The 25,642-nt window shown below is 39.2% G+C and overlaps 1 long non-coding RNA gene across 1 annotated transcript in view; it reads left to right on the plus strand.

Moving 5' to 3' along the window:
- Positions 1–8,873: 8,873 nt before the first annotated feature.
- Positions 8,874–25,642, plus strand: part of LOC117244741 — a 42,812-nt gene continuing 26,043 nt past the window's right edge. The window contains exons 1-2 of the long non-coding RNA XR_004498380.1: positions 8,874–9,024; positions 20,161–20,342. This is a non-coding gene — a long non-coding RNA (uncharacterized LOC117244741). The remainder of the gene's footprint in view (positions 9,025–20,160; positions 20,343–25,642) is intronic.

The raw sequence follows: 25,642 nt of genomic DNA on the forward strand, positions 1-25,642 counted from the left end.
TCTTTTTCTGGACAGGTGGATTTCAGACAACAAAGAGGGTGAGAGAGTGGCTTGATTCTCTTTCCTTTCAAAAAAAAGCAACCTGTAACATGTCTCCACTGTGCTTCTCTTTGGTATCACTTGAATGTGACACAAACTATGGAATTTGGGAATCTATAATGTAATGGTGCTGAATATTTGCAGTCCAGATAGTGGCTTGGTTGGACTTTTAGCTGATGTTCTGGAAGCACTCAGAGGTAGGCTATGCTTGATTTAAAGGAAAAATAATGCTTATAACTTTTCCAGATTTCATATAATGGTTTGGATATAAAAAAATAAAATCCAAGTGAGCTTGAATCTTAGATTAATGTGCACTTGTTGTGTGTTCTTAGCAGTTGGACTGCAAGAGCCCAACATTTGCTGTGCCTCCCTGCATGCTTCTTAGTTCTCCTGGGCTGTCTGGCTCCTGTTATAAATGAAAGCTTGGCAGAGTTGCTTGCAGCAATAAAGGATTATGGGATCAGCCCTGTAGTGTGCTGACAGAGACATGTGCAGCCTGGCTCTTAGGGCTGCTGCTGGCTAAAGCACAAGGGGGTTCTTGGTGCTCCAAAGCAGGAGAGACAGGTTGGATGCTGGCCCAGTGGGAAGGCAGGTGGTGGATCTGGCTGAGGACCTGAGATGGGGTGCAGGAGGAGCCTGGTGCCTGCTCTGGCCTGTGCTGGGAACTGGGAGAGGGCAACAGGAGGCCACTGCTTAATCTTGTTCAGTTCTTAGGGATGCACCAACTAAACTGGGCTTGTTCATTTAGTATACTATTAAAGAAGTTGTCTTCAGGGTATTTATTTCAGGCAGTTCTAGTGAAGTAATCCTTTAATTCCTCCGAGTAAATGCTGATGAGGATTTACCGCAGACTAAGCCGTGTGGAGGTCGCTGTGTGAGTGGTTATAGAGTGTTTGGGAGCAGTGTGGCTGCTGTCCCTTGGAGCTGGGCAGTGGGAGCTGCAGGGTGTCCCCCCAGCTGACCCACAGCAGGGCTGTCCTCTGGGGCTGTGCTTGGGTGCTGTGCTTGGGAATGCTTGTGTCTGAGCCTGGAGAGAGGGGCTGGTTCTGCTCCAACTTTGGCTGAAACCACTACTTCTCTAAATGTTCTGCTTTTTCTTCCTGTTGTGCATGCTGCTCAGCCTTCTCTCCTCTGCTTTGATCTTTCTTTTCCTGGGTCATCCCAAATAGTGAGAGAAGGCCCAGATGAAACCGTGGTTTTAGATGTACAATTCAACTTCAGCACAGTTCTGTCTATATGCATTATTTTGTCCACAAAATCATAATGGTTTCTCATTGTTTAGGCAGTGATTTCACTCTATACCAAGGGTATTCTGCACTTAGGAGGCCAGGCAAAGGCCTCTTCCACTATGTCAAAATGGATGTGTAAGGCTTTAGTTAGCTAGGTTTTCAAGTTAGGAATTTTTTATCCTCATTTTGTTATTGCTGGAGCAAGTCAAAAGAAATCTGCGTGGAGCTGCAGCCTGTGGTGAGCAAAGGAACTGAAAGGAATTGGGACTTTACTATTCCATTCAACTCCTTTTCCCAAGGGAGCTGGTTTCATGGGAACACCAGGGCAGTGCTGTTGAAGCTGCATGATAGGAAAGCAGTGTCAGTAAAATCTTATGCCAATATTTTGGATGGGAAGCTGGTTACAGAATGTCATTTGGTGTTGAGCGTGATGAGCTACCTTATAAAAAAGGAAATGATTGCCTGCAGTAAGTGAAAATGTAGGTCCAGTAAGTAACTTGCTTACTCTTGAAATTCCTTTGCTCATGAAAAATTTGTTAGTGGCCTGAGCATGGCTCTGGTCTGAGCAGGTACTCCTGGTCTCTCCCCAGCACTGCACCAACTCCCTTCTGTAAAACCTTCCTCCTGTGGCTGCAGCATTACTGGCAAAAAATCTGATATTGGAAGCTTGTTCTTGGATAATAATAAATCAAGACCTGAAACTACTGGAAAAGCAGAGTTGCATAGAAACTTGAAACTTTTAGCTGCTTTTCTTCTGTGGAGGAAAAATGATGAACTTTTACCCGTTTCAAGTTATTAAATCAAAATTCAAAGTATCCTTTTCTAATAAACTGGGTTCTTTCAACTTCTTCCATTTCTTATGTCAGACATGGAGCTGATTTACATGGAAACATTTTGCTACAAATAGCAACAAGTTATGTTTTCTTTCTTTAGACAAAAATATTAGATTTTTTCTTGAAGTATATTTGAAGGCACTTGAAACTTTAAATTGACTAACAGAACACTTTAGTTTGAAATGTAATGTACTTTTATATATAGCTAAAACATACAGGGTTTGCATTATTTCTGAGTAATTGTAATCCCTGGAAGATCCCATAGTTGAAAGAGACTGTTTGAGTTTAATACTAGAAGCTCAAATGTATTGAAAGCAGCTGTTCTTCAGTTTAGAAATGGTTTTATCTGGAAAATAAAAATAAGCCTTGATATGGAGGGGAAAATAAAATATTTTGATCTAGTAAGAAAGAAGTTTCATGAGTTCTAAGTACCAGTAGTCACCCTTATAAATTAGAATATTTGTGTGCTCTAATCTGACATTTCATTGTGTTTATAAAGCTTGTGACATGGCTTAGTACAATGTGTTGTATTTAAAGGTATCATTACCCCAGGTCGTGAAGTAACATGAATAATAAGGATAAAATTATATGTAAGGGTTTTTTGAAAAATATAATTCAACATGAAATAAAATTTTAAAATATCCTGCTTCTGCAAATTGTTCTGAAAGAAAAATGCAGATTGATGCAGTTTGAGTGACACAGGACAATGAATATGGGCATGTTCCTGCAGCCTCCAAATATCAGTGTGGTAAAGGCTGTTTACACTTCATAGTCTCAGCAAAGGGTGAAGTTTAACCTTGTGGGAGTCACTGGCATATTCCCATTTTTATATCACCCATTTTAGTGAAGTGAGGATTTTGGCTGTGGCTCCAAAATTAGCTTGGTCTGAGCAGTTCCCATGGGCCTTGTAGAAGAGGGCACCCAGGAGGCCTCATTTCTGTGGGGACTGTGGGCAGTCATGGCAAAGCCTGGAGAATGATGGGGGAACAGAGGGATGTGGTGCAGAGCAAGCAAGCCCTGGTGTCACTGCCCTCTCTTCTGGCTGTAGCTGTTGTCTTAACAAACCATCTCTGTATCTAACACTGACAGGCATGGGAACCTCAGCTCGGTATGCCCAAAACAGCAATACTGATTGTAAAGCACAAATATCATCTTTGAGTGTTTGAGGCCTAAAGGCAGACTTTTGCAAAGGAGGATGAATTGATGTTAAGGCCAGCATCTAGCAGCCTCACTCTTCATTTATCCTGTTGAGATCAAAGTATGAGGTTACTAGACCCAAGTCAATGCTTCCTTATTGGGAAGTTTTTATTTAAGCTCTCTCAAGGTGTTAAACTGCTGCCTGTTCCTTGTTCTGGTGATTAAATCAGTAGCAGATATTTATCTTAGAGTAAGCAAGAAGAGATAACACTGAGGACAGTGAAATTACAGCTTAAAGTACTATATAATATTAAAGGTCATTTAGTTCAACACCCTTTTGATGAACAGGGATCTCTTCAACTAGAGCAGGCTGCTAGGAGCCTTGTCCAGTATGACCTTGGATTTTTCCAGGGATGGGGCTTCTATCACCTTTCTGGCCAGTCTGTTTCAATGTCTTCTTGTGCTTGTAGAAAATATCTTCTCTATATGTAGTCTAAATCTGCCCTCTTACAGCTCTGAAACATCCTCCTGTCCTGTGGCAGAAGGCCCTGCTCCAAGAGCATCAGGCTGCCAGCCTTCTTCTCTTGTGCTTGTTATTTGCTCAGTCTAGTACTTGACAGCCTTCAAGAGTTAGTGAATTCTAAAGAGTTCTTGTGCGGTTATCTCCACTTTTGCAAAGGAGAAACAGAGTCAGACAAATGACATGCCCACGGTCACAGAGGAAAAACAAGCTTACTTGTGTTCTGTGATGCTTTTGCCTACTGGCTGCTCTGCCTAGTTTTAGATGAAAAACACTGCTTGTCTTTCTCATGGCTGTTACTAGGATGGATGTTTTTCACCATACCATGAAAGCAAACTGTGTGGGGAGCTAGAGAGCACCACTACATACAGAGCTGTTTTCCAATGGCCTTAACTGCTGCTGTTTATCACAAGCCTTTTTGTAAGGTTTGTCATGAATGACTTCTGCTCCATCATTGCTAGTTGTTTACCTAAAAAACAGGAAGAAATAAGCACTATATTCACTGTTGGGTAGAAAAATCTTCAGAGTAGAAGTTAGGATAGTTGCAGACTTCATAACCTGTAGCATGCAGTGGCATCTGAGTGTTCAGCAGTCTTCATTTCTTGCATCTCTCATACTTACACTGACCAATTTAAGTTGACCCATTTCTGTTATCTAGTTTCATATAGCTTTATAACTTGCATCATTGAAAGATTATTTTTGGCTAATTTGTTTATCCACATTCAAAGTGGGCAAATTAATATAGAATAAGCTTGTGTATTTTTTAAATGCTATATTTGGACTTTTTATGTTTTTCTTCATGAAATGCTACAGGTGTCTTGTACACCTTCATTAGTAATTTAATAGACTACAGGAATTTTACTCATTAGTGTATTATCAGGCTGCTTATCAGCCTTGCTCTGGAGTTCTGAGTGTGTTTTCCTGTTATAGTAATTGGGCTTTGTTCTTATCAGGTTTGTGTAGTATTGTATAAGAGTATAAATAAAATGTTTTTGAGTAAAAATAAAAGGAGTGTGAACAACACTCTCCTGTTATAGAGAATTTGTGAGGATTCCTGTGTATAAAATGCATTTGTAGCGTTAACTGATAAAGCTGTAACAGGGCACCACACTGAGAAACTTGATGATTCGGACCTGGCAAAATAGTAGGGAAAAACACAGACCCTCTAGAGATAAAAGGGAAGGTGTTCAGTGGGGATACCCCTGCCTTTATGTCAAACTATAGAATTTCCTACTTTACTGAGATGTGTGGACAATCTGCTACTGTCTAACTATCAGGAGAAAAAGGGAATCATAGATCAATTTGTGAGCCTGCAGTGAAGGTGACACAGTCAAGTGCAAGGTAAAAGTAGCTATTGACATAGGTCAATGCTGTTGGAATTTGTCTGAGGAATTGGGGTGGAAAAGTCAGGCAAAATAAAAAGTGAAAGATCTATATTTGTTCTCCCATATCTTAAATGCCTTTAAATCTGAGTTGAATTTTTGGTTTCCATCACCACAGTGGTTCCCAGTGCTGTGTGGTAGAGTGACAGGTCTGTAACCTGGCTGCCTTTTATGTGGTACTGCAGGAAGGTCAGAGCAGAGGGAGGCAGGAGGGATAGTTGAACATCTGTATTATTTACAAGGTTTCCTGTTGGTGAAAGTGGGGAAAAGCCATGGGAGCTGAAGAAATTGGGATGTGGAAAGACCAAAGCTGAGAAAGGAAACCACAAAATACGAAGGCTGTTTCTAAGCTCTGTCTAGAAATATTATCAGTGTTGTTTAACTGCTTGCCCCTGAGTAGGATATTACATTAAAGAAGCAGGATCAAACTATTATGGGAGTTCTTGCTAATCAAACATGACACCAAGAGCAGTACTCACCCCTGCCAGTATTAGCCCCAAGGTTGCATGCGAGGTCCTAGGCACCTCATTTTTCTTTCTGGGCAGAAATAGGAGCTTCCCACTGGAAGCTGAAAAGGTGATTATGGGGAGCTGTCATACCAAAACTGGTCTATTAGGAAATCACCTACTCTGTTTCTTAAATATTGCAGTCAAAAGTTATTTTGTGCATCAAAATAAATACTCCAAAAATTAGTGTACCTTTGGTGGTTTCAGTACTTGGTCTCTATTTGTTTGGATCCATGAGAGATGGTAAGTCCAAAATAAATGCCCCGTCAACTGTACAGAGGATCTCACTTATTACAGTGTGATTGAATAAACAGAATGGTGCTAACCCAGAGTATCTAACAAATAACTGTGCTGAGCTCTGGAATTAGGCATAATGACTCTCCATACTGATGCTTGTTGGTACAGCAGCAAAAGCATTAATGTGCATCTGTAGTCTGGTTAAGAGTGAGAATTAATCTGTGCAGAGCCAAGAGCAGTACAGACCTTCATTTCCTCTGCATGTGCCTGAAAACCCCGTGTGTTCAGACCAGCTCTTGGCTGTGGCCTTTCTGCAGCTCCACATATGGACACATGTTTTTGGAGGGGGGATGGCCATGACAGTCTGTGTTGCTCTGAGACTAGCAGTACATGACACTTCATATGAAAAAAGAATGTAGTCAAGACCTACATTCCTTTTAGGTGGAAAAAATTCAATTTAGCTTGCAGCTGACAACAAATTTGATTCAGCATTATCTGAAGAAGAAATTATTTGCTCTTACTTAAGTAGTTTAATCTTGTTGAAGAAGGGGCTAGGCTAAGCAAAAAAATGATTTTTTAAAATTTAAATACTAATTTTGATTCACTTGTTAAATGATTTAGTATTTTTCTTTAATTTTTATTTTAAAAAATAAGCTGTTTAAAGTTTGCAACCCTTCATTGGAGGGGTTATTTGCTGTTATTGCTCATTATGACTGTTTCTCTTTTACAATAACTGACTTGTTTGCCTTTGAATATTAACTTTCTTTATATAAAGAAGAATTAAATCTGACTCTTTCTTGGCAGAAAAACTTCCTTGTGAAAATGTTGAAATAAGACCTTAAAAACCACTATTTGCTGCAAAATTTTGAAATTGATGTACAAAGTGCATTAAATTTTGGCAATTGAAGTAACTTGCAAGTTTGAAGCATAGAATGGTTGTGTTGGAGGTGGCCTTAAAGACCACCCAGTTTCAAAACCAACCCCTGTGAGGAGGGGATACTTTTCACCAGACCAGTCCCATCCAATCTGACCTTGAACACTCCCAGGAATGGGGCATCCACCACTTCTCTACTGCCACCTGCTCCACACCCATGGTGAAGAATTCAGTCTTGTATCTAATCTACACTTCTCTCAGTTTTAAGCCATTACCCCATGTCTTATTGATCTGTGACCTAGTAAAAAATTCCTCTTCACCTCTCTTGCATGCCTCAATCATCATGGTAAGCATTTTCTGGCCGAACTAAATCTGCCCAGTACTTCTTGGGACCAAAAAGAATTTTTTCAACATCAGCAAATTTTGTCAAAATTACCCTTGCCCTAAAACTGTGATAGGTTGTTTGTACTGCTTGGGTTTCCCTCCATTTTTATGATGAGTAGGACATTGCCACTTCTAGGAGGATTAATGTAGGATGTGATTCATTTTGTGCACACTAGCCTTGTGTTTGACAGGTGCAGACTCATCTTATAGAGATGATGAGATCATGTCTCTTTTCATTCAGGAAATACAAGAGTAGAGCCAGTTCTGACCTGGGCTTTACTCCCATCTGAAACCAACCAGTTTGGCTTTAAATGAGGATGGAATTTGGCCTGATTTTTGCGCACTTTGGAGCAGAGAAAAACAAGAAGTGATCTCATCAGATATAAAACCTGTAAAATACACTCAGATTTTATGAATGCTGACTTTGAAAATCTGTTGATTTAATCTTACCAACTTGAGACTTTATAGGCAGGGTCTGAGTACATTGACTGGACCTTTGTAAGGATCATTGTTTAATATTTTGCAGGTGCGCTCTGAATTTGTGGACATTTTTATGATTGGTTTGGAGATTTGCTGAAAATATCTGCAGCACCACAGATCAAAAATTACTTTACTTTTATGTCTTCTCAGACACCAGCCCAAGTATGGAAAAGTAGAAAGGCAAAATGACAAACTATGCCAACTAGGTCTTGCTTCCACCCTCTCTTCCTCTTTAAGTACTGTAAATCACCACTTTCTCTATTGCTGCTCTGTTCCAGGATACTGTGTCACTCAATACTCTTTCTCTAGAGTTGAGAGCCTTTTACCTTGAGGGAGGTAGAAGTTATTCACCCTTATTCCCCTGCCCAAAGAGTTGTTGTTTCTTTTTATCTTTTTTAAATTAACTTTTTTTTTTTTCACTTCTACATAGATAGATTAGAAAATTGACAAGTCAAGATATTTCCACCCTGGTACACCAAGAAAAACTATAGTCTGAGGTGATAGAGCTATACACTCCTTTGTCATGTTTTTTTTTTTTATCAGACTCTTAACAAATAAGTTCTTCTGGGTTTAGTTGTTTTTGTTTGGAGTTTTTCCCTTTCTGAATAACTTTGATTTTTGAAACTGCAATGATTTGGTGTGGTTTGTGATGTGCTTATGGAATCAACATAACACTGATAGCAATAGTGCCTAAATGAATCTCTAATGTCAGCTAGGGTATTACAGAGTTGGGATAAGCCAGCAAATTAAGCTGTTTCAGTGCAGCTTTTAGCTGGAGCTGATGACTGAGAAGATGGAAAACCATTCCCCCTTGGTATCTCAGGCCAGCTAAAGAACCCTGGCAATGTGCCAGTCCCCATTCCTTCCTCCCTTCCCTGCCAGAGGCAGGAGAGCACTAGTAAATACTGCCAGATGTGGAGACATCCTGCTGTGGGGCTGTGTCCAGAACTGGCAGGGAACCTTCTCAAACCACTAACTGCACAGGAACTTGCCAAGTCATTGCAAACATGTAATGAGTTTGAGTAATCCTACAGCCTCAGCCTAGGTTAACTGCTTTGTGGATGGTGTTTTTACCTACTAGTTTTGAGATTTTTAGTGTACTTTTTTGTATGCTTTTTTTGTACCTCAGACCTTTAGATTGGTGTAGTGTGTACTTAGTTTAGGAAAAGCATCACACATAATAATGATCCTGAGCAGGTTTGAATGCTTTCACCACTGGTTTTCATTTTTTTTTCTCCAACATTTGGAGGCTGCCACCATACCCAAAACTGCAAGAGCAAGTCGAAGAAACTTAAGCACCTTCCTCAGAAATCATACCTTGCCCTTTTTCACCTTGAATGACACAAGGAAAGGAAAATAATCTCTAGTGGAATAGCTCTTGAAGTGGAAAAGCAAAGTTTGAGGTGAGCATCCTGAGCACTCTTCTGTCAGTTCCAAGTTTGATATTTCTCATCCAGAAAGTGTTTTCTCTCCTCATAATTATATAATTCAGTCTAACACAGTAATCCTGACTTTGGTGATAAGTGGCACATCTTGCCCGGAGCACTCAAATTCCTGTTTCTGATGTATTTCTCATACTGATGTATTTCTTATGTACCTTCCAGACTTTGAGGTACATGAAAGACAATTGTACAATTGGCTGGTAGAGGAGAGGGAATCTTCTTTTTTTGGTGTCTGCTCTGTCTTAAAACATTTTGTGGCTGTGAAAATTGTGACTTCTATTGCTTGGCACTTTATGACCTCATTGGCACCAAGAAGTGTTTGCAAATATGATAACAATGACAATGATCTTTAAAGCATCATAGAAGTATAAAAGTAGTAGCTCCTGCCAAGACCTGCCTAATTCTAGCATCTCCAGGATACAGAGATGCAGATAGAGCCATTATTTCTGTGAAGGTAGAGTGTCCTGGGAAGCCCAGTCATCTCCAGATGTAAGAGTCTCCTTACTCATTAGAAATGTTTTTGGGTTTTTTTCTGCCAGTTTGGCACTGTTTCCTTGAGTGTGTGATATCTCTGCCTCTGTTTGCCTGTGATCAGTGTGAGTAATCATTTGAATGATGCATCACATGTACCCAGTTTGTAGAATATTGTTGTTCATTATTACATTAGAGTTTCTTTCCACAGTTCTGTAAGTGCACTTCAGTAATTGCTGCCTCATATGTTGGGTCCAAGTGTTCTTCTGGTCAAAAGAACAGGCATCATTAATTACATTCCCTACTTAATTTTCTAAGGTTTCTGCTCCTGGCAAGCAGCTGGTCTGTGCAGCCTCTCTGCAGCTGGAGCTTTCAGCCTCCCAGCAAACAGCATTGTGTGTAATTGCAAGATGAGTCTGCACAAGGCAGAGCAATCCATGTGCGAGACAGTATTGGTATGATTATCAAAAAGATGAAGGCACATGGCAAGGTAACATGCTTAGACAGGCTGCCATTCCTCAGAAGTTCCCCAGAGGTGCTCTGTAGTCAAATGGATTGTTGTGCAATAGAGTTGTGCAGCTATAAGCTCATTGCCTGTTTTGGTGGGCAAGCAAGGTGACAGCAGTGTCCTGTGTTACACCTGGCTGTTCAGGCTGGCCAGCAGCCTGTGAGAGAACAATGCTGGCCCAGGGCAATTTCTGTTCCAGGCAGTGTTTCATTTTCCTGATACTGAAATACATCCAGTAAGAAGTGGAGCAGCACAGCTGGCCTGCTGGCTGCAGAAGGCCAAGAAGGATCTCTGTAGATGGGACAGGAATTAGCAGGCAGCCTGCTGTTGAAAAGCTGCTTTTTCATTGCCAATCTGGATTTCATTACTACCCCTCTATCTGAGGGACAGGACTATATAGAAACTAATACTTGAGCAATGAAAAGAAAAAGTTATCATTTTGTCTCATCCGTTATATAGATCTTATGCTATTATAATTCAGGATACACTTTTTTCCTTATGATTGTCATTTTTATACTGATTATAATATGATTTTTACAGATTTAGTATGCAGAGTGGCTGAAGCTGTAAGGTAAAATTTATCTGGCTATAAACCGCCAGATTGATCTTTGTGTTGCATACATCCTAACTGCATTGACAGGCAATAGGCTTAGATATCAGCAAATCTGTTTAAATGTAAATTGTTTACTAATTTGGTTTTAGGTTTGTAGAAGTAAGACTCATTTTCAGTAGTATTGACCTGGAGTTGAACATTTAGAGCCTTGTCTTTGCCACTTCTTCCTTGTTTTACGTCAGGTGTTTCATACTATCCTTTGTAGTATAAGCAAGAGATCTACATCATAGAAAAATATGCTTGACAGTGCTTTTTGTCTTGCCCGTATTTCAGTGATTCCACTAACATGTGCTTATTTATAGTTTGCTCAAGGGTAAGGTATGCTTACCCTGTTTTGAAATTTCGAAAATGTTTTGAAGTTTCAGGCACTCTTGGCCCATTTGCACATCCCTTCACCCCTTGTCTTTGCTACCTATTAATTGATGTGTTATTATCTCTTCATTGGTCAGTTTTGTTTCCTGTGCTCATTGTTTCATCCTCCAGAGATCTAGATAGGGACAAACTATGAGGTTTATTTTTTTTTCTTGAGGCCAATGCTGCAGCTCAGCAGCAGTCTACTTTATATACGTGTACATGGTTAACTTACTGCAGAATCCCTTCTTGCCCACTGGTGCAGCTATGGCAAATCTCCTCCTTCCCTGTGCAGACTTCCACGTCCATCTTACTGGCCTCCCAGTGTTTTTATAGATTTTCAAGTTGAATTCAATATAGAAGTAGTTTAGCTTCTCTGCAGAGGGGTTATTAACTTGGTTTGGAGTAGGTAGCTCTGACCCATCCGCTATCACCCAGCATCAATCTTCAGATTTTGGTCAGATGGAAAATTCTGAAGGTTACAACTGCTTCTGATTGAGCTGCTGGGGAAGTTCCTCTTAACTATTCAAAGGCTGTACTTTGAAAGAGGAAGTTACATGGTTCGACTTAAAAGAAATGGACAAAAAAAATGTGTTTAGAGAGAAGTGGACAATAAAGAGGAAAAGCTAATTTTTAGTGGTTTCAGAACTCTTTGGACTTCACCAATGGTATCTTTCCTAGAAATTATTCTAAGACTTAGCAGCTCGCTGAAACCATTTTTTTTTTTTTTGACATTCAGAAAAACTAGCTTTTCTTCATGTATTCTACACTGAGGCATGTGTATGTAATTTTCAGGGTTTGGTTTCACTTGCCTTGGTATCAGGCCTATAAAAGGAGCCTTTATATTAACTTCTGTGGATTTCTGCACTGGGACTGTATTAATTTTAGGCTGACTTACCAAAGCAAAATTTTTAGACTAAACCTTCCATACTGCTGTTATCTTTTCAGGGGGAAAACAGTAGCACAGCCTTGATTAAATATAACTAATCTCATGTTTAAATGTGAATACACATGGGAGGAAAGGTCTGCTCAGATACTTAGACTACAGAGAAGTGAAGCAGTAGCCTAGTGCTCAAAGCAATTTGCATAGCACTAATGCTTATTATATCTTTTCTATAGGCATTCATATCCAAGCATGTATGTAAATATTAATTGGCAACCTAATTCATGTACTTTATGTACTGCTTCATGTAACTCAAGTTGCTTATGTTTCTAAAATGTTCAAAAGTTATACCTACACACAAAGCTAAGACATCTCTTTCATGTTCAGCAGATTAAATGTGAGTGTGTGGTGGAAGTGTATATTGCCTTGACTACATTATCATTTTGATTTACATAAGTACAGATGCTTTTTGGTATGTTAAAAAAGCTAGATACCACTAAGATGATTAAAGAGTTTACTATTGTCTTTGTCCTATTTAAATTTTCCACTTAAACACCTGACAGGCTCATTCTTAGTTAAATCTTGCTTTTCAGAGTAATGAAAAGTGCTGTTTGCCCTTTGAGCCAGGAGCTTCTTTCTGAGTCTATTTTCTTGTACAAACACTGCTTCCCTCCGAAGCCCTTGGCAGCCTCTCAGCCTCTGTTACAATTCATTCTGCAGCTTAAGGCGAGGATAATGGCATCACTAATCGCACCTTCCTAGCAGTGTGAGAAGAATGAGCAGTTACAGTTTGCAAACTGCTTTTATGATAACATGCCTTACTGGCTCTAACCTCATTCTCATTGAACTCAATGGCCAAAATTATCTAAATAGTGTAGTATTCTTCAGCACGTATTCATTCCTAGCCCATCCCAAATTAAGAGATAAAATTCCTGAAAGCATGTCTATCAAGGAAACAGAAGGCTAAGAAAAAATCCCTAAATTCTAGTCAGGAGTGTATAAATTCTTGATATTTTACATCTATAAAACCTGCTACGTTATTTCTATTGAAGTTTAGAAAAAGGTGGCTTGTTTGTCTCTTGAGCCTATATAGTTGTACTTGAGTGACTCAGGAAATTCTGAGAAGCAATAAAGAGTGAATTTAAATGAAATAATCCATAATGAATCTTTCCATATATGTTTCTATAGCTGTATAATTATTTGAAGTGTTTTCATCTGACAAATAAGCTTGCCATAAGGATAAATCTTAGAATATTCTAGCAGGAGTTGTATATATTCAGATGATGGTTTTGGTAACTGAGCTGTAGTCCTTCAGCAGTAGCCTTTATATATCATCTACAAATAATTGAGCTAGACTGTTGTTCACAAAGCTGAAGACATTGGAAAGAGGAAGGGCTGTATCATTCACTGTCTGGAATCCCATTTCAGTTGTCTACAAGAAATAAAAATGACTTTCCTGTAGCCTTGTACTGCGCTTTTGTGTACATTGCCTGGCGTAGATAAGGTTGGATGTTTGCTGTTGTTACATCTGAGCAAAAAGCATCTCTTTTTGTCGAAGCTGTGTTTATGAGTGATAGGAGTGTCAGCAGGGTGCTGCTGGACACACTGCTACACCTGGCCTCCACCCTGAGGGCTGGGAGCTTAGCTCACACTGTCGCTTCCTGCATGGGACTGTGCACAGACTGCCTGCAGGAGTAGGACTTGAGCCTTTTAATTTGTTCTGTTTTCTGTGAAGTTATGAGACTGCTGACACACAGCTAGCAGATTTAAATACTGGGCAATATTGCACCTTTTCCCACCAGCACAGAGGATTAATATTCAGTCATTATTGAGCAAGCTATTAAGTACACTTTATTTTAACCTCTGGTGAAGCACATTATTGAAGGATTTTGCAATGCAAAAGAATGTTTCCTACACAGCCCAAAATGAAATTCTAGTGCATTAGTTACATTAAAAAGCTGGGGCCTCTTTCTGTAAGGAAGCGCCTTAAACTGTTACATGATCCAGCAAATGCATAAGATCTTCTCAAACATTTGCAGCAGCTTTATTTGCTATATACTTTTATTTTGCTATACTACAAGATCTTATCTTGTAGTATAGCAAAACCTTCAGTCAGTTTTCAGTAGTATTTCATTTTATGATCAGACTACATAGGATTATGATATTTAGTTTGACAGGTTCTCTTTTTTCTTAAATGAAATGACTGCTCAGTGTTCACTTCTACATCAAGTATCATGTACATTTCAGAGTAAGAGTATATAATTACTAATCTTTGATACCTTTGCAAGAAGTGTATCTATTGGACTTCTTCATGAACAATTTTTTCAAGCAAGTTCATCAAGGACTTACTATGTTTGAATAAAAGGAAGGTTCTTTAGAGGTAGTGAGTAACTTGAATCTGAATTTGACTTTGGGGAAACATAAGCAGTTTCTTTGAAATCTCTTTGGTACTGGCTCATGCCTCAGAGTTCAGCACTACTTTTATCTACTTTAGATGCAATCCAGGTGGGACTAGATCCTGGCTATTGTTAACTAACAGAGCTTTATCAAAGCAAGTATGCTGACTTACCCTGGCAGAGGCACTAACCCTTAATATCTTTAGGTCTTAAGCCTATTTGCAGAAGTCTCATTTATTTTATTATCACTTTTATCATTTATTTCATTATCATCACTTAAAGTTTTAAAAAAGTTTAAACAAGAGCATCAGTCTTAGATCTATCAAATGAAATTGTAGGTCCTTCAAATATTTACATATGGAAATGAGGTGTGTTCGGATAGTTAAACCAAGGGTAGCCATATATATAAATGTGGTAGAGAAATGCATCATCTTAGATATTAGAATATTTTCCCTTGCTGCTAGGGGAAGGGAAGGAAGTATCACAGGCATTTTAGTAAACTTTATACTATTTGGGGTGCATGCCTTGTGCAGGGTTGAGATAAGAAAAAGTAGATCAGAATATTATTGATGGGCAAACCGAACTGTTGCAAACTATTCAACCTTTCTACTGCTGTAAGGACAGATTAATTCTCTCTATTAAAATGCCAGAGTGTAATATACTCTAAAATATACTGGGAGTATAGGTCAAAAGTAGGGAATATAATGTCTGAACTTCTTCATTACAGCTGACCTGATGAAGACTTTGTAATCAGTCTAGTCTCATCAAGAGTTCTACAAATGTACTCAGTTTTCATTACAGCTTCAAGTTAATTCAATATTACCTGATCATTGTTGGATATGATATAAGATGAAGCTTGAAGTTGCAACTCTTCTCATTTGTCTCTGATAACCATCCCATTTTCTGTTAGTCTCCTGACAGCAGTAGCCAAACTTCTTAAACTTAATTTGGGCACAAAAAGAGAGGAAAGACACCAAGCTAAGTCTTGTTAGTAACATGACAGAAACAATCAACTTTGTCTAACACTTTTCCAATTCAGTTCATGTATTTAAATCTTGTGAATTGGTGGGTTTTTCTGAGGTGTCAGCCCGAGGCATAGTGACCGTCTCACTCCAGAGTGTGAAGTGCACTGGGACTGATTTCTAGTATGTTGATTTGGGATACAAAAGTGGATGATCTTGTGCTGCTCTAAGTGGGAGACAGACTTCATTGCAAGCAGCCTTCTTCAATAGACAGAGGCGGACATTTCTTCCTGGAAATGTGTACCAATGAGTCTTTCAGCACCTTGTGGGATGAGTTGATTTCATCTTGAGTCACAACTTGCAGCTAATCAGTTCTTTCTGTTTTTGAGCTACTTTTAGAAGGGATCGGGTGAAAAATTAGGCGAAAAATGTTTATCTACTGCTGGGTAAAGAGAACTGACATGATTCTTGTGCAGTAATGAAAAATTTTGAGGGTCCTTTATTTCTGACATGTCATAAGTCCTGCTTTACTTGGTCTACACACTCTGAATTCTCCTGATCCCTGGTTTTCAGCCTTGTATAAAACAAGTTAATTTCTTCTATCGATTGGCTAGAGCAATCACAATAGTATGTTTTGCACAAATAGAGCTGAAGAGTTGAATACTGAGATTTTTAATAAGAATTTGCGATAAGTAAAAACTGTTGCTGTATTTATAGAAGAAAAAGCTTTTTTCTGGAGAAGATCCAGGGGTGCTCTGGTGGCCTGGCCTCCAGCATAGGGATCTCCAGAGTTCCTTGGTTCCTTGGTTATTTCACGCTTGGGAGCTCCAAAACTCTTCTATTGATGAAAAGACCAAGTCCCACCATTAGAAACCAGCTCTCTCTTTGCAAACTTGGTCCTTGACTCTTAAATTTATTTATTTTCTCAAAGGGATGAACTCCTGTAGTCAGGTAAACTTAAGTTGTGCTCAGACTGGAGATTGCACAAAAACAAAGAGCTTATTTAAATACCTCCTGAGCAAGCAAGATGATAGCTACAGTCCTGAGACTGCACTGGGAGCTTTGTGGTCAGAAGATGACTTCTGCAGGACACAAATAACCTTCCTATTATAATCTGTGTGTTTCATCATTTTGCTCTGCTGTGCTTGTTCCATAGAAAACTCAGGTGTGTGAGAGCTGGTGAGGACCAGTGTTCTTGTCCTGGGCTCTTGCTCTTCTGTAGCCCTTCCCTCTGTCTTGGGGACAGGCCAGCAAATAGGGGAAGCTTCAAATCCAGTTGTGTGGCTTAAGCCTTTATGGAGTTGTAACAGGATTTTTTTGTAGCTGAAATATGACAGCAAAACCCTCCTCTCCTGAAAAGAATTTGTTTCTGGTTTTGTTCATGGCATTTTATGTAAAGCTGGAGAAAGACAACCTTTTCATTTCTTAAAACCTTGTTAGCACATTACCCTCTGTATTGATCATGTTGTGTCCTACAGCAAATCCTACTGTATTTTTACAGTGTGGAGCCTAGAAAAACTACACTTCTATCACTTCTTCCATGGGTTTTTTTAGGTTTTGTTTTTTCTAAATTGATTAAAAGAAAGATTGAGTTTATTCTTGACTGTATCTGTATGATATGCTATTTCTCTTGGACTGCTTTCCAAGCAGAACTGTGTCTTGCACTTTAGTGTATGAGGCTATAAAGATCTTGTAAACGATTTTGATAATTTTAATATGCAGAAAATAAGGCTGCATGTTTCCTAGGCTTGAAATGATGTATTATGCTCCTTTATCACTGTTTTCCTTTCTGGGCACTCATGTTATTTAAATAAGTGGCACTTGAAAGCTGTTTGTGAGAGTCTGTGGTCCAAGAGGTGATTTCTGAATCACCAAAAAGTATAGGTCTTCTAAATCAATATATGGCCTGTGTTCCAGAAAGCAATGCAGAATCCAGAATGCAATGAGAAGAAGCACTTTTTATTTTTATTTCTACTTGCAAAAAAAAAAATCTCTTGTGGAAAAAAAAAGGTAGCTCAAAGTAGTATTTTGGTGAGTAATAGCATATATTATTTGTTGCTGCTTTTTGTTGTGGACCTGGTGTTATATGAATGTTTCACAAAGCCCTTCTCTTGTAAGGATAACTGCACCAACAGTGCCTTTTGGGTTTTTTTGAAAGTCAGTTCACACCAGTGTCTGTGTCTCAGCAGGGGAAGCCCAGCACTTGCAGATGGGCAGGACTTGATAAAAAAAAAGAGGGAGGGAGGGGTCCCTGAAGAGGGTCCCTGCTCTCCTGAGCCTGCCCCCTGCACCCCCAGGGGTGTCCTGTGTCCCCACCAGCCTGCTGGGCTGGTTCTTGCTTGTTCCTGTGCTCTCTGAGCTGGGACCAAAGTGACAAATAAAGCAGGAGCTGATGCCAAGCCCACAAAAAGAGGAACGAGTGTGCCATGCATGTGACAATTTTTAGCCTTTCATGTTGCTCTGGGCCGGGCAACTCCTGGTATAAATTAGGGGGGAAAAAAACTTTGACTATTTCTCACTAAAACTGCTGATTTTGTTTCTCATCCTTTCATAATTCTTACTGAAATAGCTTTGTACAGGATATTTTTGCCTCTGTCCCAAGGAAATACTGTCAGATTGTTCCAGTCTGAAAGTGTAAGCTAGGCTGACTGAAAAATTCTACACTTCAAATACCAGCGGTGCTGTGAGCTCATCATTTCCAGATCTCCATTGCTGGAGATGTGGGGAAAGAACAGATGAGCCAGATTAATGTCACTGGTTTTCCATAACTCAGAGATTTTCTTGGCAAGTTTTTTCCAGCAAATTTGTCATCCCTCTCCTGTTCTTTCTTAATTCCTAGCTCCTCTTTCCCAAGAAACAGAAGCCCCTTTTTAGCTTTCTCCGCTCCTCGGTGGAACACACCCCTTACCCTGGCAGTAAATGCTGCACCATGCCTTATTTCAGAGCTTCATTTGGCTTATATGGGATAGGGACTCCTTAGTTAAGGGCTGGTGAATCAGCTGTAGGAACACGGTTTTCATCTGACTTCCACATTTCAAACCGTGAGGAATTCAGCCCATATTCAGCTGTAATTTGTGTGTAGATACATATGTTACATAACAAAGCAACCTCAAATGTGGTTATTCCCTTACTGCAATTGCATGAGTATTCTAGATGCAACTTGTCCTTGAAATCATCTCTGTGGGTGTAGTTTTGGCAGCTTGTTTTCACTTGATTAAGTTTTTGTTGTTTGGGGGAAAAAAAGATGTTTTATCACAGATATGAACAATTAATCATTTTTGTTTGCATTAAATTTTTTGCTGATATCAGAATTTGAATGCTTCTTTCTCAGCCTTTGGTTCACCTACCCCAATCAAGCTTTCCTTTAGTGCAGGGTGTTGCACCAGTGCTTCCATGTGCCCTTGTTTGCAGTAAGTTATGTGCACCAGCTCACTGCAAAGAGACACCACATGTGTCTTCTGCATCTCATCTGCACACCTTAATAGCACTTATCTATTAAAATTTTTTGATTCTACTGTTTTGTCCTTGAAGCCTTTTATCCTGCAAAAATGATGGATGCTCTTCCCAGTGACTGGCTGGTTCCAGAGATATGGACAGAAGCAAAATGCTTTTCTCACTTGGGTAATGTGTTATTTGCAGGACCTTGAATGAATTCAGCAAACAGAAAATATGCTTCCCTTAGCTCATCCCATTTTTTGCATTTTGAATATATTGCCAAGTGATAAGTACAGTTTTGGTGAAATCCTGTTTGTTGGTGATTTATTATTTTATCTGCTATCCAGTGAGTTCTGCAAACAGAAGCTCTTCCTTCTTGTGTGAAGGTCCCTCCATCTCCAGCCAAATAGTTAAGAGAAATACGTAACTCTGGCTGTTCTGTTTTTTGGTAAGACACATATGATGAAGTTGCAGGTGTGTAGATATGAAAAGGAGGAAAAAGTGAATTAAAGTACATACCCATGTAGTCTTAACTTTGTGTCCTGGCACTGCCTCAGTACCCTTGCAACACATGGATTTCTCACTTTGTTTTTAAGTCTGCTACACAGAAATGATCTTCTGTCTCAGCAAGTCATTTATCCCACCACAAACAGGAAGGCCATGCACACTTAATTCTGAAATTGTTCCTGTCCTTTGCATGTCCATCTCTCTCATGTTCCTTGCCACAAAATGTGATGCTTTGCTGGCTGTCATTAATCCCAGAAATCATGTCCATCTGCCAGCTGACTACTGACAGTCCTCTGGCAAAAACCCTTCCTCAGTTGTGACAGATGTAGTCTGTATAACGTTGTCCTGAAATAAGCTTCTTCTATTTGTCTGAGAGACCTTTAAAAAGTTTTGCTTTTAATCATACACAGAGGATCTCTTTCCTTGTCTTCACCCCATGAGATCGCTGTTTCTCTGAGGTTTTTTCACAGCACTGCAAAGCTGCTTTATGTAATCTCCCTGCTGCTCTACACCTACATCCTCCCAGAGAATGCAGCTGACTTGTTTGTGGATAATACCTTTTGGCTATTAGCAGCTTCAGGGCTGGCTGTGAGAGGGCTGCGCTGGCCTGCTGTATCTTTGCCCTGTCTTCATACCTTCAGTCTGAGTTCCTCTTCATGTGTGTCATCTGCAAGGCTGGTCTCCTAACGGTGGTTGTTTTAACCCCTCTTTGATGCAACAGTATTCAGCAGTACAAAAGGCTGACCAAGTAGTACAAAGCAGTTCTATATAGCTTGAGAAATTGTTTCAAACACGTGACCTTATTTGCTGAATTGGGGGTGGTAGTGGGCAGTAACCCTTTCAAGACAATGCAGAGAGGAAGATTTCACAAATGAGACTTAAGAGCTACTTTTTCTCAGTAGGTTTACTGAAGGAGTTATTCCTCACCTGCAAAAGATTCTCAAATTTTCTGGGTTTGCTCTATATTCTAGAGAAATTAGCCTAAACTAGAATGCTGAAGTGAAGCTAACATGAAGAGTCAACCTGGAAGCTCTGCATAGCAATTCCTGGAGTATGGCTGACATGCTGCAATAATAAGGTATAATATTGCAGATATAACACCTCCATAGCAACCTTGGAAAGGCTTCCCAAAGTGCCCAAAGGGAACTGAGAGGTAAGAATCCTACTGAAAGAATATAAGCAAAATAATCTAGCCTTACTGCAAAAAAAAAAAAATAGAAATTCCACTGCCATTGATTAATCTAATAATAGCTTTGTCAATAAATGTCCTATAAATAAAAAATCATCAATTTTCCAGTGTTTCTAATAGAAATAAATGCTGTGCAAAAGATTAACCTTTATTGCCCTCTTTGAGAAAGCTATTGTAAACATTTGGACAGAAAGTGTAAATAGTAAATTCCTCTGTTTCTGCACTCTTCTTGGGCCAACTGGTTGTCTCCATGAAAAAAGTTCTACTATTATTTTTGAGCATTCTGTTCCCTCATACATCTTCAGTTATATTTCCTGGAGTTCTGTCTCACAGTTGGTACCTTATAATATTTTACATTATTTTGTTTCTTTGATGTACAAGTTTGACAGTATGTGCTCAATAGTAAAAATCATTAGCTGGGTACATCTGGGTAAACAGAATTCAAGAGACAGATTTTTAGTGTCTAAGTCACTGACTCAAATTTTCAGATTACCTTCCTCCTCTGAATGCCAGGAGTTGCCTGAAGTGCTGTGGGTGGTTCTTTTGCTTCTGTTTTCAGACAGCTAATATGTGATCATTTCCTAAACCACTTCTCTTCTCACCTTGGACCGAATCCAAACTATTTTTTACTTTGGATAAGTAAGTCTATCAAAAAGTCTGACTCAGACAGTGGTACATTAAACCACCACAATCTTTGAATTTAATTATTGCATAGATTTAGCCCTGTCCCAAAACAACACATACAACAAGCTAAGATTTAAAAGTTCATCATATATAGTGAGCACAAAATAGAAAAATAATAGAAGTTCTAGAACAATGTAGATTCTGCGTTCTATGAAGATAAAACCCCAGAGCTGCAATATGTTTGCAAAAATGATGCAAGAACCAATTCATTTTCGTGGTCCTTAAATAACTGAGAAGAGTGCAGAAGTGTTGCAGTCCTGCAACAACATGTGCTCATGGTTTAAAGAGATCTGTCTCAAAGTGTGTCAGTCCTATAACCACTCCCTGTTCAGAGTGGTGGGGTGGATTGAAACATGTGAAGGTTCTGTCATATAGTGCATGGTGATGCCACTGTGACAACAGATCAGAAGAAAAAGTTTTGCCTGTTCTGGGCAACTTTAATTCCTAATGGTAAAGAAGCACTGTGAAGCAAACCTGCTCAGGTGTCCCCTCTTTGAATGATGGTCGGTGATGTAGGTGACAGGATCCCCCAGGACACTGCTGTAACTTGCTGGGCACTGCTGTCATCTGCAGGCAGTGCTGGCTCAGACTGAGCAGGCACACAGCCTGTCCAAGTTGTGACAAGCTGTTTGAGCTGTGACGATGAGCTTGAGCTGGATGGCGTAGAAATGACCTGTGCAGCCTTCCTTAGAAACAGAAGGCTTCCTTTTCCACTAAGTGCAAGGCATGTGAGTTAAATGGGGAGACTGAAATACCCTTAAAATTCCAGAACATGATGGAATAATGATTAATATTTCAGAAATACGTGTCTTATTAGTTCGTACAAACTCAGACACTGTGTTATCATTCGATGTGATAGGGAAAGCTGGGGCTTTCATCTGGATTTACTAATATGAACTACTTATGGAAGGGTTCAGAAGTCTTTCTCAGTATTTAAATGTTTGAGCACACAACTGAGGACAGACACCTAACAATTCATAGCTGAGTATAATCAGCCTTGCATGTCATAAAACATAAAACAGAATCCTTCCTTTTAAAGAGGTTATGTCTAGATCAAAGGTAGAGGATTATGCAGTATGCCCAGTTTAAGAAAGTGCTATTCAAGAGGTTAATGTAAAACTGGAAGCACAACACTCTTTGTTTGTTGTCTATTATCTTTCTATTATGTAGAAATGTTAGCGAGTGTTTACAGCCAGCCATGCCAAAATTCACTGAGCTCAGAAGAAGAAAGAATAAAGGAAGCTTTAAACTGTGGGTTTTGTATTTTAAAGTGACAACCTAGAAGTAGCATCATGTTAACTCTGTGTTTCTAATCGCTGAATATTGGTGGCTTTGCAGTCTCTCATACAACATCTAACAATAGTGTTGCATACACGTGCCAGCCCAGTGAATCTGACCCTGGAATGAATGAGTATATACTGGTTCTTGTGGCCCCAGTGGCAAGAGTGAAAGTGGTGACTGGGTTTGAACAAAGGCCAACTGCTCTGCGTCACCCTCAGATCTTTGCTTGCTCTGTGTGGCTCCCAAGATCACAGAATTAAAAGGTGTGTAAATGTGGTGTGACTTCATGTGCTTCTAATCCACATTTATAGGGATTGCTTTAAAGTCAGAACTAATCAGCTTGAATTTCAAGTTTCTTGGGGAGTTTGAAAGAGGTAAATAGAATTGGTTTTCTCTTCCTGGAATAATTTTGACTGTTGAGATTTGGAGATGATGGAATGTGGCTTTGCTCTTTAAACAAAGTCACTCTTCAGAGTACAAGTACATTAGAAGGAATTCCTTCTCTCCAGTCCTTTGATTCTCTGTAGTTATCTGTACTTCAAGATTTATGGTGTCTTCTGTAATGAGAGAAATCCTCTGTAATATATGCAGCCTTTGTACTTTCTAGACTAGAGCCTAATCCAGCTCTTATTCTTTTGAAAAAAGCCTTCATGTCTGCCTGCCTCTTTCAGATCTTGGGCTTTCAAAGTGTAAAGACCTATATTTTTAATAGTCTTGGCCTGTATTCCTTCCTGATGAAGAACTGGTAACCTTAAAGTTGATTGTGAACTAGATCTAGTCAGAAGACCTGGTGGGCTGAGTGCATAAATATGTATGTACACAAACAGCCTCTTAATGATGGCATGGAAACTATGTAGGCAATATATTGATACAGTAATAAGTGTAAGAACTGCATGAATAATAGCTTCTAAGTTTGGTATTAGGGCTGGTTAGTACTATCTTGTGTGATGATTCATTATTATAAAGCCTAATCATTACAAGCTACGGCAGTGTCTCGGGCAACTTGGCATAATTAACCTGTGTTTCTTCAAGAAAACAAAAAGCCTTCCTTTGTCTGGCAAAGGCAGAGTAATTGCTGAACAGTTATGTTTATGTGATATGAAATAAATGATACTGTAATATTTGGTCTTTTGTCTGACTGCCCTCCCCAGTTATCTGTTTCGTGCTTTTGTTGTGGTTTGGTTTTGTTTGTTTGCTTTTGAGGTTTTGGGTGGTTTTTGTTGTTTTTTTGATTTGCCTTTTTTTTTTCCAGTTCACAGAAAAAAATCCATCTCCTCTTATTGGTGTTTTATTGGTAGAACACATTGTGCTAATGCTGCTGAGTTTGCTGCCTTGTGTTGTTTAGCAATTAAGACCTAGACTTGAGAGAAAAAGCCCTCTCCTCTGGGATTTGGTGACTAGCAGTTAGCAGTGTGGTGGATATCACTGAGACTTGTGCCATGAAAATTCATGCTCTTTTTGTGCTGTGCTCACAGCACAAATTTGAAACTTCCATGAACTTTGACAGAAATCTTTGCCACTATATGTGGTATTTAGGTGGCTCTTCTTGCTGTGTATCTGATACACAACCAACAACTGTATTTTTGGGCTTTCTGTTGGGTTTTTTTGGGAGGAAAAAAGTAGGCTGTTATTGTATTATAAGTAGACATAGAGAGACTAATCCTAGCTTTATAGGAACTTTGGAAGTAGGTAAGTCTTCCTGGATGTCATTTCCTTAAATCTCATTTTTGTTCCTCTTCCATCTCAGGAACGTAGTGTTTTTTCACAGAACAAAGTCCCAATTTGTCTTTTGTCTATAACTCAGTTTATAAACTTATGTGGAGTAAAACACTGTTACGGAGTAGCAAAGAAGCTGAATTTGTCATTTAACTTTTAACATGTCCCATGGGTGAGTTATGAGGGGCTGAATGAAGCAAGGAGGCCTGTGCAGGAGTTCACCTGAGCCACTGTCTGGTCAGACAAATGCCTCTGAAAGCATGATTTGAAACATCATCTCTCCCTGAGAAAGACTATTGACTAGACTTCATGGGATTTTGTTCCACTTAACCTCTAATTTGGGGATGCCATATGGCATGTTGCTTTAAAAGCTGACGATTCCTGTTATGTGCAGCAGATTTTGGAAAATGATTTTCACTAAGTGAGCAAGAGATGGAGCACTTTGTATTCCCCATACATCCAGCACTATTAAAGAAACATATTGGGGCAGACAATAAACATTGCTCAAACACTGTTTAGTGCCTCTTGCAATACCTTAATACCACCATCTGGTGAGCTGAAATCATGTTACAGCTTATTTGTAGCTTCTTTTATATAATTTAATGGGCTTGTCTGACAAGGTTTTTACCAGGGAGCTGAACCTCCTAAAATAGGATTGTGGTGTGAGTGCTGCAGTACTGCATGCTTGGCTTGCTTTGTCCCCTGACGCTAGGTGGGTGCAATAGAAGAGCACTGGGAGCTCTCACCTCATGGGTAAGATTTTGGTGCCCTGCTCAGCCTGTTTCAAGATGCTGAGCCAGTGGAAGAAAAAACTGCAGCTCCTGTTGCATTCTAAAAAAACCTGTTGCTGAATGACTTGTAACAGGTTTGGCTCATGAGGGTTTTTTTACTGATTACTCTTAATTAGTTGTCTTGGGATGTTTATCTGATCTCAACTTCTAGACCTTCTGAATTTCGTGTCATGAATCTGAACCTTGTATTTTTAAGGGAGTACTAAATACACCAAGTTGATTAATGTCATCATAATGTAAACTTATTTCATGAATATTCTTTATACTTGCTTCAAATTACATCATGTGGTGATAAAAATCCCCTTTTTAGTTTTTTCTTCATCAGCTGTTGATGAATAGGGTTCTTAAACTGTGAAACAGCTCTCCCAGACTGTCCTTCTGGTTCTGTTCCAGCTTAAACATATTTTTGATTTGGAACAAAACATGATTATCCAGTATTTTTAAAAAGAAATTGGACCTGACCTGAGCCTGGCATTAGTTGCTGTTGCTCCTGTCTCTTTGAATTGCATCCAATTTGAAATGAAACTGCTACAGAAGACACTGGCAAGTGCAGAAAAATATATCTAAATAGTTAAATGTTATGCTCAGTTTTTCATAATTGTAATATTTTAAAATCCCATAGTATAAAGTCTCAGATTAATGATTAATTGTTCATAATTAGCAAATAGCCCAGTGGAAAGAAAGAGGGTTTCTTTTTCACTAACAGAATAAAAGGAAGGAAAACAACTATCTTGGTTCTTATCCTGTGGGGAGGATTGTCATTATTACGACTCAATTTAGACAATTTATTAT

The sequence above is a fragment of the Parus major genome, chromosome 7 (assembly GCF_001522545.3).
Source record: "Parus major isolate Abel chromosome 7, Parus_major1.1, whole genome shotgun sequence".
In the NCBI taxonomy this organism is placed as follows: Eukaryota; Metazoa; Chordata; class Aves; order Passeriformes; family Paridae; genus Parus; species Parus major.